We start from the raw sequence: 15,760 nt of genomic DNA, 5'->3' as shown, positions 1-15,760 counted from the left end.
GAGGTAGGAGGATCGCCATGAGTTCGAGGCCACCCTGAGACTCCATAATGAATTCCAGGTCAGCCTGGGCTAGAATGAGACTCTACCTTGAAAAAACAAAAAAAAAAAATTGCTAATACAGGTCTGGAGAAATGGCTTAGCAGATAGGGCACTTGGCTACAAAGCCAATGGACCCAGGTTCAATTCCATAGTACTACTTAAAGCTAGATGCACAAGGTGACACTTGCGTTTGGAGATCATTTTCAGTTGCTGGAGGAATGATTCCAAGTAGTCCAAATATTTCTCTATATCTAGAACTCTAATGAAAATTTTACTTTCTGTTACCAAGTAGCTGATCTAATGTCATAGTTTTTTTTTTTTTTTTTTTTTTTTTCAAGGTAGGATTTCACTCTAGCTCAGGCTGACCTGGAATTCACTATGTATTCTCAGGGTGGCCTAGAACTCTCGGCGATCCTCCTACCTCTGCTTTTCTTTCCTTTCCCTTCCTTTCCTTCCTTTCCTTTCCTTTCCCCTTCTTTCCTCTCCCTTCCTTTCCTTTCCCTTTTTTTTTGTTTGTTTTTTTTTGTTTGTTTGTTTGTTTTTTTTTTGGTTTTTCGAGGTAGGGTCTCACTGTAGCCCAGGCTGACCTGGAATTCACTATGTAGTCTCAGGGTGGCCTCGAACTCACAGCAATCCTCCTACCTCTGCCTCTCGAGTGCTGGGATTAAAGGTGTGCGCCACCACACCCGGCTCCTTTCCCTTCTTTCTTTCCCTTCTTTCCTTTCCTTTCCCTTTCTTTCCTTTCCTTTACCTTCCTTTCCTTCCTTCCCTTCCTTTCCTTTCCATTCTTTCCTTTACCTTCCTTCCCTTCCTTTCCTTTCCCTTTCTTTCCTTTCCTTTCCCTTCCTTTCCATTCTTTCCTTTACCTTCCTTCCCTTCCTTTCCTTTCCTTTCTTTTCCTTTCCCTTCCCTTCTTCTCCTCTTCCTCTGCCTCTTCTTCTTCTTCACCCTGTCCTTCTTCATCATCCATATCAGGAATCAAGTAGCACTGCCAAGGATTTGGCTAAATGTCACCTTTGCTAACCTCTCCTAACTCACCTGCACCTGCATCACAATGGTCTGTAAACCAGTTCAAGAAGCTCTCGGGCTCTTCATGCTGCCTCTTCCTACTGGCTTTAGGCTGTGTTTGACTTGAGCGTTTCATCAAATCCTTTCCTGATTTCCATTTGATTTCAGTGGACTTTGAAGATGGATCATCACTCTCATTCAGATGAAATTCTTTATTTCTTTATTTATTTATTCTTTATTTTCAAAGTAAGGATTTTCATCAAAATAAAAATCTACTCTATCACCTGATTTTATATCTTCAAATTCTGTCCCCTCAACTCTGGTCAGGTAATGCAGCGCCTCTTCATCTTCCTCCGCAAGCAGTGCAGACACTTGTGGATGGCTGACACATGTTGCTACCCAAAAATTTGGGATTTTGGCGATCGATTCTGACCTCTTCTGAAAATATGGTTGGCAAAGTTCGTTATATTTCTGTTCTACTTTCAAAAATTTCCTCACTGACTTGTTCATTAAATCTGTCTATTTACTTTTGTATTTCATCAATATGTTCAATTGCTTCTTGATGTTTTTGTTTTCCCCTCACTTCTGCAAGCCAAGAAAGGCCAATGAGTCGGCTGGCTTCGGCGCAGAGGCCCGTCTGGGTTTCTTGGGTTGAGGCAGGAGCAGACATTGGTGTTTTGGGGCCATGCCACGAAGAAAATCCCTGCAGCCACTAAGCCAGCCCTGGGAGCCTGCGGAGAGCAGCGGGGTGCGCAGGGGAGCTGGGCGAAGGGCCATAGGTTGGTTTTTTGTGTTGTTTTTTTTTTTGAAAGTTAACTGAACATCACTTAAACATTGTCCTTGAAACACTGAGACGACATAGTGAATTCCAGGTCAGCTTGGACCGCAGTGAGACCTTACCTCAAAAAAAAAAAAAAAAAAAAAAACATTGTCCTGGAAATAAGGGGCTTAACTGGGGATATAGCTTAATGGTGGAACACTTTTCTTGCATGTGCATGACCTTCAGTTCCATCCCAAGTACCAAACAAAGAAAGAAATAGTTACTTTCCCCCATTTCTATTTGTTCTTTGTGGTTTATATTTGTTTGTCTTTGATTTTTTTTTCCTCTGTTTAGGGTTTTTATTTGTTTGTTTTTAGTCAGGGTCTCACTGAAGTCCAGACTGACCTGGTACCGACAGAGATCATCCTACTTAAGCCTTCTCAATGCTGAGATTAAAGGTATGAGCCACTATGTCCTGTTTGCTTTTTTTTTTTTTTTTTTTTCTTCTTTTTGAGATAAAGTCTTACTCTAGCCCGGGCCGACCTGGAGCCCAGTCACTCTACAGAGCAGGTTTGGACTAAACTCATTGTATCCTACCTTAGCCTCCCACAGGCTATGAACCACCATGCCTTTTCTGTTTGACTTCTTGAATTAAAAAAATATATTTTATTTATTTATTTATGAGAGAGAGAGAGAGAGACAGAATATGATTTCTTCAGGGTCTTCTGGTGCCACATACAAACTCCAGATGCATGCACTATTTTGTATGATCTCGCTTTTTTGAGTTCCCAGAAATTAAATTGAACCTGGGCAGTCTGGCTTTGCAAGCAAGCACCTTTAACCAGTGATCCATCTCTCCAGCTCCTGTTTGACTTCTTGAAAGAGGATCTCACATGGCCTACAGTGGTCTCCAACTCACTATGTAGCAAAAAATTACTTTAAACTCGGATCCTTCTGCCTCTACTTCCCTGAAATTATGGGTATGAGGCATCTGAGCCAAACTTGGGGCTTTTGTTTGTTTTGGACTTTTTGGTTGTTGTTTTGGTTTTGGCTTCTTCTTGTTGTTGTTGTTGTTGTTGTTTTTCGAGGTAGGGTCTCATTCTAGCCCAGGCTGACCTGGAATTCACTATGTAGTCTCAGCGTGGCCTTGAACTCACAGCAATCCTCCTATCTCTGCCTCCCAAGGGCACCACCACGCCTGGCTTTTTTGTTGTTGTTGTTGTTGTTTATTTGTTTTTGTTTTTTGAGGTAGAGTTTCACTCTAATCCAGGCTGACCTGAACTTCGCTGTGTAGTCTCAGGTTTTTGTTTGTTTGGAATTCTATTATTTTTTTAGAGAGAGGGGCACCGAGAGAAAGAGGTCTACAGGCAAAATAAGAATGACTTCACCAGGGCTTCCTGCCACTGTAAACAAACTCCAGCTCCATGTGCCACTCAATGCATCTGGTTTTACGTGGGCACTGGGGAATCGAACCCAGGGCATTAGGCTTTGCAAGCAAGTGCCTTTAACAGCTCAGCCATCTCTCCAGCCCATTGTTTGTTTGTTTGTTTTTTAAGATAGACTGCTCTGTGTATCCCTGGCTGGCCTTAAATGACTCTATTGGGGCTGGAGAGATGGCTTAGCGATTAAGCGCTTGCCTGTGAAGCCTAAGGACCCCGGTTCGAGGCTCGGTTCCCCAGGTCCTATGTTAGCCAGATGCACAAGGGGGCGCAAGCGTCTGGAGTTCGTTTGCAGAGGCTGGAAGCCCTGGCGTGCCCATTCTCTCTCTCTCCCTCTATCTGTCTTTCTCTCTGTGTCTATCGCTCTCAAATAAATAAAATTTTAAAAAAAAAAAAAGAACGCCCAGAGGCAGGGTGCTTCTTCTAAAAAAAAAAAAAAAAAAATGACTCTATTTCTTCTGTGTCTATTTGACAGTACTGAGATTGCAGGCCTGTGCCTCCATGCCCGGCTTGAGTACTTTTCTTAAACAACAAGGACAACACACTCTGAAATCAAACAGGGGTTTTTCTACCCCAAAGGAAGTTCCTAATTTTTTAAACTTTTTTTTGGTTCATTTTTTAATTATTTATTTGACAGTGACAGACAAAGCGAGAAAGGCAGGGAGGGAGAGAGAGAGAGAGAGAGAGAGAATGGGCGCGCCAGGGCCTCCAGCCACTGCAAAAGAACTCCAGACGCGTGCGCCCCCTTGTGCATCTGGCTAATGTGGGTCCTAGGGAATTGAGCCTCGATCCGGGGTCCTTAGGCTTCACAGGCAAGTGCTTAACCACTAAGCCATCTCTCCAGCCCATAATGCAGCTTTAATAATGTGTGAAGATAGGGTGTGAACAAAGGTGTATGGTCAGAAGTAGTTTTGATGATTTATTGATTGATTTGCAAACAGAGAGAAACAAAGAAAGAGAGAGAGAGAGAGAGAGAGAGAGAATGGGTATGCCAGCACCTCCCGCTACTGCAAATGAATTCTAGATGCATGCACCACTTTTTCTTTTTTTGCATCTGGCTTTATGTGGGTGCTAGGGAATCAAACCCAGGTCATTAGGCTTTGCAGGCATGTGCCTTAACTGCTTAGCCATCTCTACAGCCCCAGAAGTGTTTTATAGAACCTGGAAAACGTTTGACTAAAGCAGGAAACTTCAAGGTCACAGAGTTTGTCACTTCCCAGTTGATCTATTAGAGACAGTTCAAAATCTCTGTGATGTTAGAAGTTTTGTTTATTTGTTGTTGTTGCTTTTATGTGTGTACTTCTTTTGTAAGATAGGAGTGTCATATAGTCCAGGCTTGTCTCAAAATCCTATGTTGCCCTTACACCTGTGATCCTCTTGCCTCCATGCCCAAGGGATGGGATTACAGAAGTGTACTACCACATGTCCATCACATATTATTATTAAATAATAATAATTTATTGAATTTGCAATTCTGTAGGAAGTTTCTGGTCTGGACCAGGATGGGTTGATCTTATCTGGCATCGCTCATTGGTGGTTAGGGAGTCAGATGGATGCTAACAGACTCTGATTGCCTCACTCGTGTGGTTCATGGTTGACCAGGGCAAGGAGGAACACTGAGCCACTTGTCCAGAAGATGAGACAAGTGAAAAGTCCACCAAGGAGGCAAACCCCAAAGAATAGTATGTTTAAGTTTCTCTGTCACAGTTGCTAACATCCTATTAATTAAAACAAAGCCACAGCCAGGTTTGGTTGACTGCATGCCTATAATCACAACACTTAGAATATAGAGGCAGGAGAATGAGAAATTCAAGGTCCTCCTCAGCTACAAAGAGTGTTTGAGGCCAACCTGGATTCATGAGACCCTGTCTCAACCCCTTGTCCCCGAAAACCAAAGCAAGACAAAAACCTAGGCCTTGTGACCCAGATCTGTAATCCCAGCTACCCGTCAGCAGACTGAGGCAGAACAATCACAAATTCAAGACCTTTCTAGGCTAATCAAGTGAATTCAAAGCTAGCCTGAGAAATTTAGTGACTGCCAGTCTCAAAAAAAACAAACAAACAAAAAAAAAACTTTGTTTTAAAGGGTGGTGGCCAGGCATGTTGGCGCATGCTTTTAATCCCAGCACTTGGGAGAAAGATAAGGTAGAAAGATTGCCATGAGTTAAAAAAAAGAAAGAAAGAAAGAAAGAAAGAGAGAGAGAGAGAGAGAGAGAGAGGAAGGAAGGAAGGAAGGAAGGAAGGAAGGAAGGAAGGAAGGAAGGAGGGAGGGAGGGAGGGAGGGAGGGAGGGAGGGAGGAAGGGAGGAAGGGAGGGAGGAAGGGAAGGAGGAAGGGAAGGAAGGGAAAGAAAGAAAAAAGAAAGGAAAAGAAAACAGAGATGAAGTCCAAACATGAGTCACACCTTTAATCCCAGCATTTAGGAGAAAGATAAGGTGGAAAGAAAGATTGCATGAGTTAAAAAAAGAAAGAAAGAAAGAAAGAAAGAAAGAAAGAAAGAAAGAAAGAAAGAAAGAAAGGAAGGAAGGAAGGAAGGAAGGAAGGAAGGAAGGAAGGAAGGAAGGAAGGAAGGAAGGAAGGAAGGGAGGGAGGGAGGGAGGAAAAGAAAGAAAGAAAGAAAAAAGAAAGGAAAAGAAAACAGAGATGAAGTCCAAACATGAGTCACACCTTTACTCCCAGCATTTAGGAGAAAGATAAGGTAGAAAGAAAGATTGCCATGAGTGAAAGAAAGAAAGAAAGAAAGAAAGAAAGAAAGAAAGAAAGAAAGAAAGAAAGAAAGAAAGAAAGAAAGAAAGAAAGAAAGAAAGAAAGGAAGGAAGGAAGGAAGGAAGGAAGGAAGGAAGGAAGGAAGGAAGGAAGGAAGGAAGGAAGAAAAAAAAGAAAGGAAGGAAGGAAAGAAAGGAAGAAAGGAAAAGAAAACGGAGATGAAGTCCGAACATGATGCACACCTTTAATCGCAGTACTTGGGAGGCTGAGGTAGAAGGATCACCTTGAGTTTGAGTTGAGAAAGAATAACAGGTCAGTCTGGGCTAGAGTGAGACCTTGCCTAAATAAACAAAGAACAACAACAACAAAAAAGGGCGGGTGTGGTGGCACACACATTTAATCCCTGCACTCTGGAGTCATAGGTAGGAGGAGCTGGGCCCATCTGAGACTGCATCATGAATTCCAAGGCAGCCTGGGCTAGAGTGAAACTCTACCTAGGAAACCAAAATGGGTGTGTGGGGGGGGAAGTGCTGGAGAGATGCACTTGCCTGAAAAACCTAACAACTCAGGTTCAATTCCCCAGTACACACATAAAGCCAGATCCACAGTTGTGCATACATCTGGAACTTGTTTGCAGCAGCTGGAGGCCCTGGCATGCCCGTTCTCTTTCTGTCTCTCTTTTTCAAACTCTCTCAATTTGCAAATAAATAAAATAATAAAAAATAACTTTTAAAAGATTAGCAGGGATGGGGTAAAGAAGTAACTGAGGATATCCATGACCTCATAGTGCCTGGCACTACCTACACAAGACCATCATAAAAGGAGGAAAAGATCATGACATCAAAATAAAAGAGAAGCTGATTGAGATGGGGAGGGGATACGATGGAGTTTCAAAGGGGAAAGTGGGGGGAGGGAGGGAATTATCATGGGATATTTTTTATAATCATGGAAAATGTTAATAAAAATTGAGAAAAAAATTAAAAATCAAAAAAGAAGTAACTGGGAGAGTGATAGGTTGCTTCGCTAGCATGCACAAAGCCCCCGGTTCCATCCCTGGAACCACAAAACAAACACACAATGACAACAACCACAACAAAAAATGGATTCAACAGGATTTTCAGTTGTCCAGTGAATGGAACAAAGAGCTTCACTCACATACTCTACCACTGACCTACAGGCCACAATGCAGATTCTACCTCTCCTGTTTTTGGATTTTTGTTTTCGATAGCGTTGCACACTGTAGTTCAGATTGGACTGAAATACAGTATGTAGCCCAGGCTGGCCTCAGCTGCTAGAGTGCTGAGATGACAGATCTGAGCCCCATGCCCAGCTTCTTGATGGAAGTGTAGTATTAGGGATATTTTAATACTGCCATTTATAGATGATAGTGAAGATGTTGGAGAAAGTTCTGGGAATTGAGTCTAGAGAAGAGAGTCTTTTAAAGGCTTCGCCCTGTACAATTAGATCTCCAAAATTTAAACTTGTCAGAGACTTACAATTTAATTCTGACTTTCAAGCACAGGTTATAGTAAAAAGAAATGGTCCATGTAGAATTCATTTTTTGCAACTTTTTAGTTTCTTTTCAATATTTTATTTATTTGAGAGAGAGAGAGAGAAGCAGATAGACAGAGAGAGGATGTACCAGGACCTCTAGCCACTGCAAATCAACTCCAGATGCATGTGCCACCTTGTGCATCTGCCTTACATGGTTGCTGAGGAATCAAACCTGGGTCTTTCGGCTTCATAGGCAAGCACCTTAACCGCTAAGCCATCCCTCCAGCCCTTTTCATATGAGATTTAGGATCCGATTTCTGGGGACTTTTGTACTTGCTACTGCTGTAGCTGTTTGTTTTTGTTTGTTTTCTGAGATAGGTCTCCTATAGCCCAGTCTGGACTTGACCTTGCTGTGTAGCCAAGACTGGCCTTCAAGTGCTGATCCTCCTGCTTCCACCAGCTGAATGCTAAGATTACAGGTGTGCACGACCATGTCCAACTTAATCATTGTGTTTAGTTCAGGAATTATTTATTTGGCATTTATTTGAGCCCAGTATTAGGAATTTACCCTTAAGCCTCAATTTTCATCACCAAAAGGCTAGTAGTTGAGTGTCTTCCACATATCTCTAAGCATAAAAAGAATGACCATAGTTCAGCAGACAGGAAATTACTATTTAATACTGACTTTGCAGTCTTCCTGTTTTACCATAACAGAAAGAGTCAGAATGGAAGGGTGTATTTTCTTCAGGGAAGTTTCACTTCTCTGCTATGATTCCCAGAAACCACTTTCTAAGAGCTTGCATTCCAAGGTGATGCATTTGAACCCCTCCTTGCATGTACTTGCCTTCTTACAATTCATGAGGAATGATATGTGTTTACAAAGCTTTTATCCTAAGTGCAAGATGATCAAATCAAGAAAAACTGGTTCTTGTGGGTCCTCTGACACAGGTCTCTGAGCACTTGAGCTGAGAATTCAGCTGCAGAATTCAGTCACCCAAGTTAAATATATAAATTGCTTCATTCAAAACTGTGAATCTTTTTTTTTAATTGATTTTCAAGGTAAAGTCTCACTCTATCCAGGCTGACCTGGACATTTCACTATGTAGTCTCAGGGTGGCTTTGAATTTACAGAGATCCTCCTACCTTAGCCTTCCAAATGCTGGGATTAAAGGCATGTGCTACCATGCCCTGCAAAACTGTGAATCTTTTTTAAAAAATATTTTTATTTATTTATATATTTATTTGACACAGAGAGAGTGAGAGAAATGAAGGGAATGAGCATGCCAGGGCTCCAGCCTCTGCAAATGAACTCCAGATGCATGCGCCACCTTGTCCTGGGGAATGGAACCTGGGTCCTTTGGCTTTGCAGGCAAGTGCCTTAACCACTAAGCCACCTCTCCAGCCCAAAACTGTGAATCTTAAGTAATCTGAAAGAAAACAAGAGTCCCTCCACACAAACAGTTAACAGTCAAATAGTTAACTTCTCTATTCTTTAGAGGTTTTGCTGGGGGGGGGGGGTGTTTGGTTTATTTGAGGTTTCTTTTGTTGATTTGTTTTGAGACAGGGTTTCATGTTGCCCTGGCTGACTTTGAACTTGCTGTGTAGCCAAGGATGATATCGGACTTCTGATCCTCCTGCCTTCACTTCCCAAGTGCTAGGATTACAGGCTTGTCCCACCACGTCCGCTGTTATGCTGTGCTATAAATTGAACCCAGGGCTTCCTGCACATGCACTCTGTCAACTGAGCCACGTCCCCAATCCCATCTTTTCTTTTTCTTTTTTGTCCTGGAGAGAGGGTCTCACTCTGCAGCCCAGGCTGGCCTGGAACTTGAAACAATCCTGCTGCTTCAGCTTCTCAAATTCTAGAATTCCAGACATGCGCCACCAAACTAGACCTGTTTTTTTTTTTTTTTTTTTTTTTTTTTTTTTTTTTTTTTGAGGTAGGGTCTCACTCTAGCTCAGGCTGACCTGGAGTTCACTATGTAGTCACAGGGTGCCCTCGATCTCACAGCGATCCTCTTACATCTGCCTCCCAAATGCTGGGATTAAAGGTGTGTGCCATCATGCCCAGCTGTTGTTGTTTTTGTTGATTTGTCTATTTCTTTGTGAGACAGTATCTCACTGTGTATTCCAGGCTGGTTTAAAAGGCACTATGTGGTCCAGGCTGGCCATAAACTCATGATCCTCCTGCCTCAGCCTCCTAGATGCTGTTATACCTGTGCAGTACTGAAGGACTCAGGAACAAGATGGACACCATGACAGGCTTCAGAGTCCTCAGTAGGCCTAAGTTTCTGTTTCCCCGCAAGATATAAGTTTTTATTTTCTGGTAAGGGTAAGTTTAACAGTTACTGGAAACTGATTACACCATACAGTCCTGTAGTCATAGATAAATTCAATTCCCCTAGCCCCAGCCTGCCAACTTTGCCCACGAAAATCCTAAGCCAATCAGAAGAGTACACTGTATACACCAACCAATCATGTACCATCCCCTTCTTCTATGTTCAAATCCCTATAAAAGCCCTACCCTCCCACTACTCAGGGCTCTTGTAGGGATCCACTGCATTGGTGAAGTCAAGAGACCAAGTTTAAGCCTGAAATAAAGCTCCTTGCCCTTGCATACGTGTTTGGTTCTCCTTGGTGGTCACTGGGGGTACCCAGAACTGGGCATAACAGTACCATACATAGCTCCTGTTTTATTTATTTTTTTTAATTTTGTTTGGCTTTTTGAGGTAGGGTCTCACTCTAGCCAAGGCTGGCCTGGAATTCACTATGGAGTCTCGGGATGGCCTTGAACTCACTGTAATCCTCCTACCTCTGCCTCCCCAGTGCTGGGATTAAAGGCGTGAACCACCACGCCCGTACCTGTTTTAATTTTTTTTTAATTTTAAAGTCATTTCTGCAACAAAATCTTACATTAAAAGGAGCAGTTCAGCCAGGAATAATGGCACATGTCTTTACTCTCAGCACTCAGGAGGCAGAGGTAGGAGGATCACCATGAATTTGAGGCCTGCCTGAGATGACACAGTGAATTCCAGGTCAGCCTGGGCTAGAGTGAAACCCTACCTCAAAATGAAAAAAAAACAAAAAGTATCAGTTCAGGAGGTAACTAGCTTCCACTGAAGTGCTCAATAAGAAGTAAAGACAGCCAACCATACAATGGGTCACATCCTGAAGATTCCAGAGCAGCACTTCATTGGGACTCTCTATGTTGGGATTACCACCTTCAGTGCTCCCCCCTCAGTCTCATGATGAGGGTATACTTACAGACCCAAAGCACCACCTCAACAGAGCTCACTATATCAGGATTAACCCCTCAGGTGCCAATCCATGTGTCTTGGTGTGAGGGTTTAATATAGAGCATCAGACCCCAAAGCAGCACTTCATCGGGATGCACTATAATCAAAATTACCACCTCGGTTGCTCCTCTGTCAGTCTTGGGGTGAGAGCTTATTTACAAAGCAGGAGAGGACAAAGCAACACTTCAATGGGGCTCAGTATAATGGGATTCACACCTTGGTTTCTCATTCCACCTTGGGGTGAGGGCTTATTTACAGAGCATGAGACCTCAAAGCAGCCCAGCACTGGGACTCACTGTATTGGGATCACCATCTGTTGCTCCTCCCTCAGTCTCAGGGTGAGGGCTTACTTACAGAGCATGAGATCCCAATAAAGCATTTCATTGGGGCTCACTATTTTGGGATTAACCCTTCAGATGCTTATTGCTCAGTCCTGGGGAGAGGGTTTACTTACAGAGCATAAGACTCCCAAGCAGCAATAGGTCTCATGATATCGGGATTAACACCTCGGTTGCTCCTCCCTCAGTCTTCCCTTTCTGTTTTAATTAAATAATTGCACTGTCTGTATATATATGGACACACCAGGGTCTCTTGCTGCCACAAATGAATGTCTGCCTGGCTTTGTCTGGATAGCTAGAGAATTTGAACCTGGGCCAGCAAGATTTGCTAGCCAGTGCCTTTAACTACTGCACTATCTTCCCTGTCTCACCTGGGTCCTGTGTCTAGTATGTGTGTGCTCATGCCAGGGGCTCTTGCCACTTTTTGCATTCCATGGTCCTGGGCAATTGAACTCATCCTGACAGGCTATGCAAGCAAGCACATTAACACCTGAGCCCTATCCCCATCCCTCAGCTTATTTTCCTGATTACCTTTGTTTTTAACCACTTGAAGGGGAATCCATTTGATTTCCCTTTTGCTTCCTCATATAGCAACACATGGTCCAGTATAGTAGTGAAGGAAAAACAGGAGCAAAATAGTTATTTTTAATTAATTATTTATTCATTTGAGAGAGTCAGAGAACAAGAGGGAGGGAGAGAGAGAAAAAAAATGGGCGTGCCAGGGCCTCTAGCCACTGCAAAGGAACTCCAGACACATGCGCCATCTTGTGCATCTGGCTTATGTGGGTCCTGGGGAATCAACCTGAGGACCTCTGGCTTTGCAAGCAAACACCTTAACCACTAAGCCATCTCTCCAGCCCCTGCAAGATAGTTTATTATAGGCAGACAGTAATAAAGGCTCAAAGGGAACAAGGAAATGCCACCCCACCTGCCCTTGCAAAAGTAAAACTTGGCATCTGATCCAGTCTCGTCTAAGATGGCTACAAAGAGTGCCTTGGCATCCTTACTTCTTCCCCAATCTAATAAATCCAGGTGGACTGGCCCTTCCTTAGTAATGCTCTGGGTCCTTGAACCAATCAGATCTCTCCCTTATACACTTAAGTCTAGAGGCAAGATCCATCCCAATTGGATGCTGGGTCATGTGTATGACTCTCCTATTTTGGCCACTTGTTATTTATTTATTTATTTATTTATTTATTTATTTATTTATTTATTTATTTATTTTGCCTGAACACCAGTGTGTAAGTCCCTCTCTCCTGCTATCCAGCCTGGCTGGTGGGGAGGGGTACTTATTTCTACCGTTGTTTTTTTTTTTCTCTTTTTAACTATTTTTTATTTCTTTGTAAGGAGAAAGAGAGAATGGCCATTTTATTTTATTTTTTTGGTTTTTCGAGGTAGGGTCTTACACTAGCCCAGGCTGACCTGGAATTCACTATAGAGTCTCCAGGTGGCCTCGAACTCTAGGTGATCCTCTTACCTCTGCTTCTATGCTAGGATTCTATGCTATTCTATGCTAGGATTAAAGGTGTGTGCCACCACACCCAACTCAGAATGGGTATTTTAGAGTCTCCAGCTTGTACAAACAAACCCAGATGCATGTATTAGTTTGTGCATCTGGCTTCACATGGGTGCTGTGGAATTAAACTAGGGTAGTTAGGCTTTGTAGGTAAGTGCCTTAACTGTTGAGTTATTTCAGTTTGGTTTGGTATGGTTTGATTTTTTGAGGTAGGGTTTCATTCTAGCCCAGGCTAACTTGGAATTCACTATGTAGTCTCAGGCTGGCCTCTAACTCCAAGCAATGCTGCTACCTTTGCCTTCCGAGTGCTGAGATAAAAGGCATGCACCCCCACCCGCCTGGCTGTAATTTTATTTTTAAGTACTGATATAGGAATTTGGGATTCCTCTGCCAATACACCAATATATACCAACACACTAACAGTTTGGGGTGTCCCCAGCTTCCTGTCTTACGAATTTAAAGAGTTGAAATACACAGACCTAGTGGGTAAAGTTTATTATATGATTTATTAAATTATTGCTAGATGAGAAGGAAAATACTTAGTAGCAGAGGCCAGTAAGTTAAAAAATAGATATAAAGGGAAGAGAAAGGAAGGGAGGAGGGTACTTAATAGGTTGATATTGTATATATGTAAGTACAATGATTGAGATGGGGAGGTAATATGATGGAGAATGGAATTTCAAAGGGGAAAGTGTGGGGGTGGGGAGGGAGGGAATTACCATGGGATATTTTTTTATAATCATGGAAAATGTTAATAAAAATTAAAAAAAAAATATTGCTAGAGCCAGGAGATGTGGCGCCTGCCTTTTATCCCAGCACTTGGGAGGTTGAGGTAGGAGGACTGCTGTGAGTTCAAGGTCACACCTCAAAAATTTTAAAAAATAAAATAAGAATTATAAATAGAACTATCATAGAATTGATAAAATAGAGAAAAAAGGATAGATAAAAATAGAATAAAATAAGACGGGTGTGTTGGCACACGCCTTTAGTCCCAGCACTCGGGAGGCAGAGGTAGGAGGATCATCATGACTTCAAGGCCACCCTGAGACTATAGAGTGAATTCCAGGTCAGACTGAACTAGAGTGAGACCCAACCTCGAAAACCAAAATAAATAAATAAACAGATACAGAAGGAAGAAATACAAAGCTCATTCCCAAGTGGCATGAGTGGTATTCCCAGAAATGGGGAAGCCGTGATCTTAAGAGAAGGGACAAAGACAGAATACAGAGAGCCCCTGCCTGTGAGAAGGAAGACCAGGGCATATCCCATGGTAGAGATAGCTCCTGCTCCTGGGGAGTAAGGAGCAGGGGAAAGCTCAGAACTTAGGGAAGGAAGAGAGAGTACAGAAAAGCCCCTGCCATGAGAAGGCAGAAGTGGAAGAAAGCTGACCTAGACACTCAGTGTGGGGTCATTTGTAGGCTAAGAAAGGGAGTTGAGCTCACTAGCCACAATACCAGGTTCAGGTTTAATCCTTCCAGGAATTGTAATTCTAGGAAAGGGGACCTCCTGCCTAGGAAAGGGCTCAGGTTGGATTTATGGAAAATCAGGTGTATGAAGCTCCTCTAGGCAGCAAGCGATAAAGAGAAACTGTATGCTTTTCTGACCTCTAGAAAAGTGGGCTAGCTTAGGCATGAAAAGTTGGTAAGCCAGGGGAAAGGAGAACCCCTATGGAAGAGTCATATTACTGGGGCTTTTGGTGTAGATAATCAGAGGTGGAATCTCAGGAGAAAGGACAGAGTGGAGGGACAGAAGCTAAGAAGTTTGGAGTCTGTTGCATAACGGAATTCTCTCTCTCTCTCTCTTTATGCTAGTAAATTCTGTTGCACACTGAAGGAGGAGGTTCTTGGCCCCTAATCTGGTTTGAATGTAAAATGTCCCCATTGGCTCGTTGATCTCCAGCCAATGGTGCTGTCTGTGAAGATACTGATACCTTTAGGAGGTGGAAGTGGGCCACTGCCTGGTGTAGTGATGCACACCTTTAACCTCATAACTAGGAGGCAGAGGTAGGAGGATTGCCATGAATTTGAGGCCAACCTGAGACTACATAGTGAATTTCAGGTCAGCTTGGGCTAGAGTGAGAATTTACCTCGAAAAACAAAAAATTAAAAAATAAATTAAATATTTAAGCCAGTCATGGTGGCACATGCCTTTATTCCTAGCACTCAGGAGGGAGAGGTAGGATGATTGCTGTGAGTTTGAGGCCACCCTGAGACTACATAGAGAATTTCAGGTCAGCCTGGGCCAGAGTGAAACTCTACCTTGAAAAAACAAAAATAAAAAATAAAATATTTATGCTGGGAGTGATGGTGCACACCTTTAATCCCAGCATTCAGAGGCAGAGGTAGGAGGATCTCCATGAGTTTGAGGCCACCCTGAGACTCCATAGTGAATTCCAGGTCAGCCTGACCTGTAGTGAAACCCTACCTCGAAAAACAAACAAACAAAAAAAAGTATCCTTGGGCTGGAGAGATGCCCATTCTCTCCCTCTCAAATAAATAAATAAATAAAATTTAAAACCTTAAAAACAAAAGAAATGGGTCACGGGAGCAGACCTTGAGGGGTTTTCTTTTGTATATTTATTTATTTGAGAGAAAGAAAGAGGGAAAGAGAGAGAGAGAGAGAATGGGCGTGCCAGGGCTTCCAGCCACTGCAAATGAACTCGAGATGCATATGCCCCCCCTGTGCATCTGGCTTACGTAGGACCTGAAGAATTGAATGGGGATCCTTTGGATTTGCAGGAAAATGCCTTAAGCTTCCTTTAAAAAATATTTTATTTATTTATTTATTTATTTATTTATTTATTTATTTATGAGAGAGAAAAGCAGATAGAATAGGCATGCCAGGGCCTCTAGCCATGCAAACAAACTCCAGATGCATGCACCACCTTGTACATCAGGCTTGCGTGGGACCTGGGGAATTGAACCTGCGTCCTTGGCTTTGCAGGCAAGTGCCTTAACTGCTAAGCCATCTCTCCAGCTCTCACTCTCTGCTTCTTGACTGTTGGATGTGATGTCACCAGCTGGTTTCGTGTTCCTACAACCATGCCTTGCCAGACACCATAATGGAAAGTATTCCCTGGAACTGTAAGCTGAAAAAACCTTTTATTTGCTTAAGTTGCTCCTTGATAGATACTTGGTCATAGCCATGAGCTTAGTAACTAATATA

General features: G+C 42.8%; 1 protein-coding gene and 1 pseudogene across 1 annotated transcript in view; both read right to left on the bottom strand.

Annotated features, from left to right (window-relative positions):
- Nucleotides 1-15,760, bottom strand: part of Tasl (TLR adaptor interacting with endolysosomal SLC15A4) — a 149,094-nt gene that overhangs the window by 55,191 nt on the left and 78,143 nt on the right. The gene's annotated exons all lie outside the window — the stretch shown is intronic.
- LOC101602727 lies at nt 953-1,734 on the bottom strand (annotated as a pseudogene).

Source organism: Jaculus jaculus, chromosome X (genome assembly GCF_020740685.1).
Source record: "Jaculus jaculus isolate mJacJac1 chromosome X, mJacJac1.mat.Y.cur, whole genome shotgun sequence".
Lineage (NCBI taxonomy): Eukaryota > Metazoa > Chordata > Mammalia > Rodentia > Dipodidae > Jaculus > Jaculus jaculus.
The sequence above is the reverse complement of the archived record's forward strand: the minus strand, read 5'-3'. Positions and strand labels throughout refer to the sequence as shown.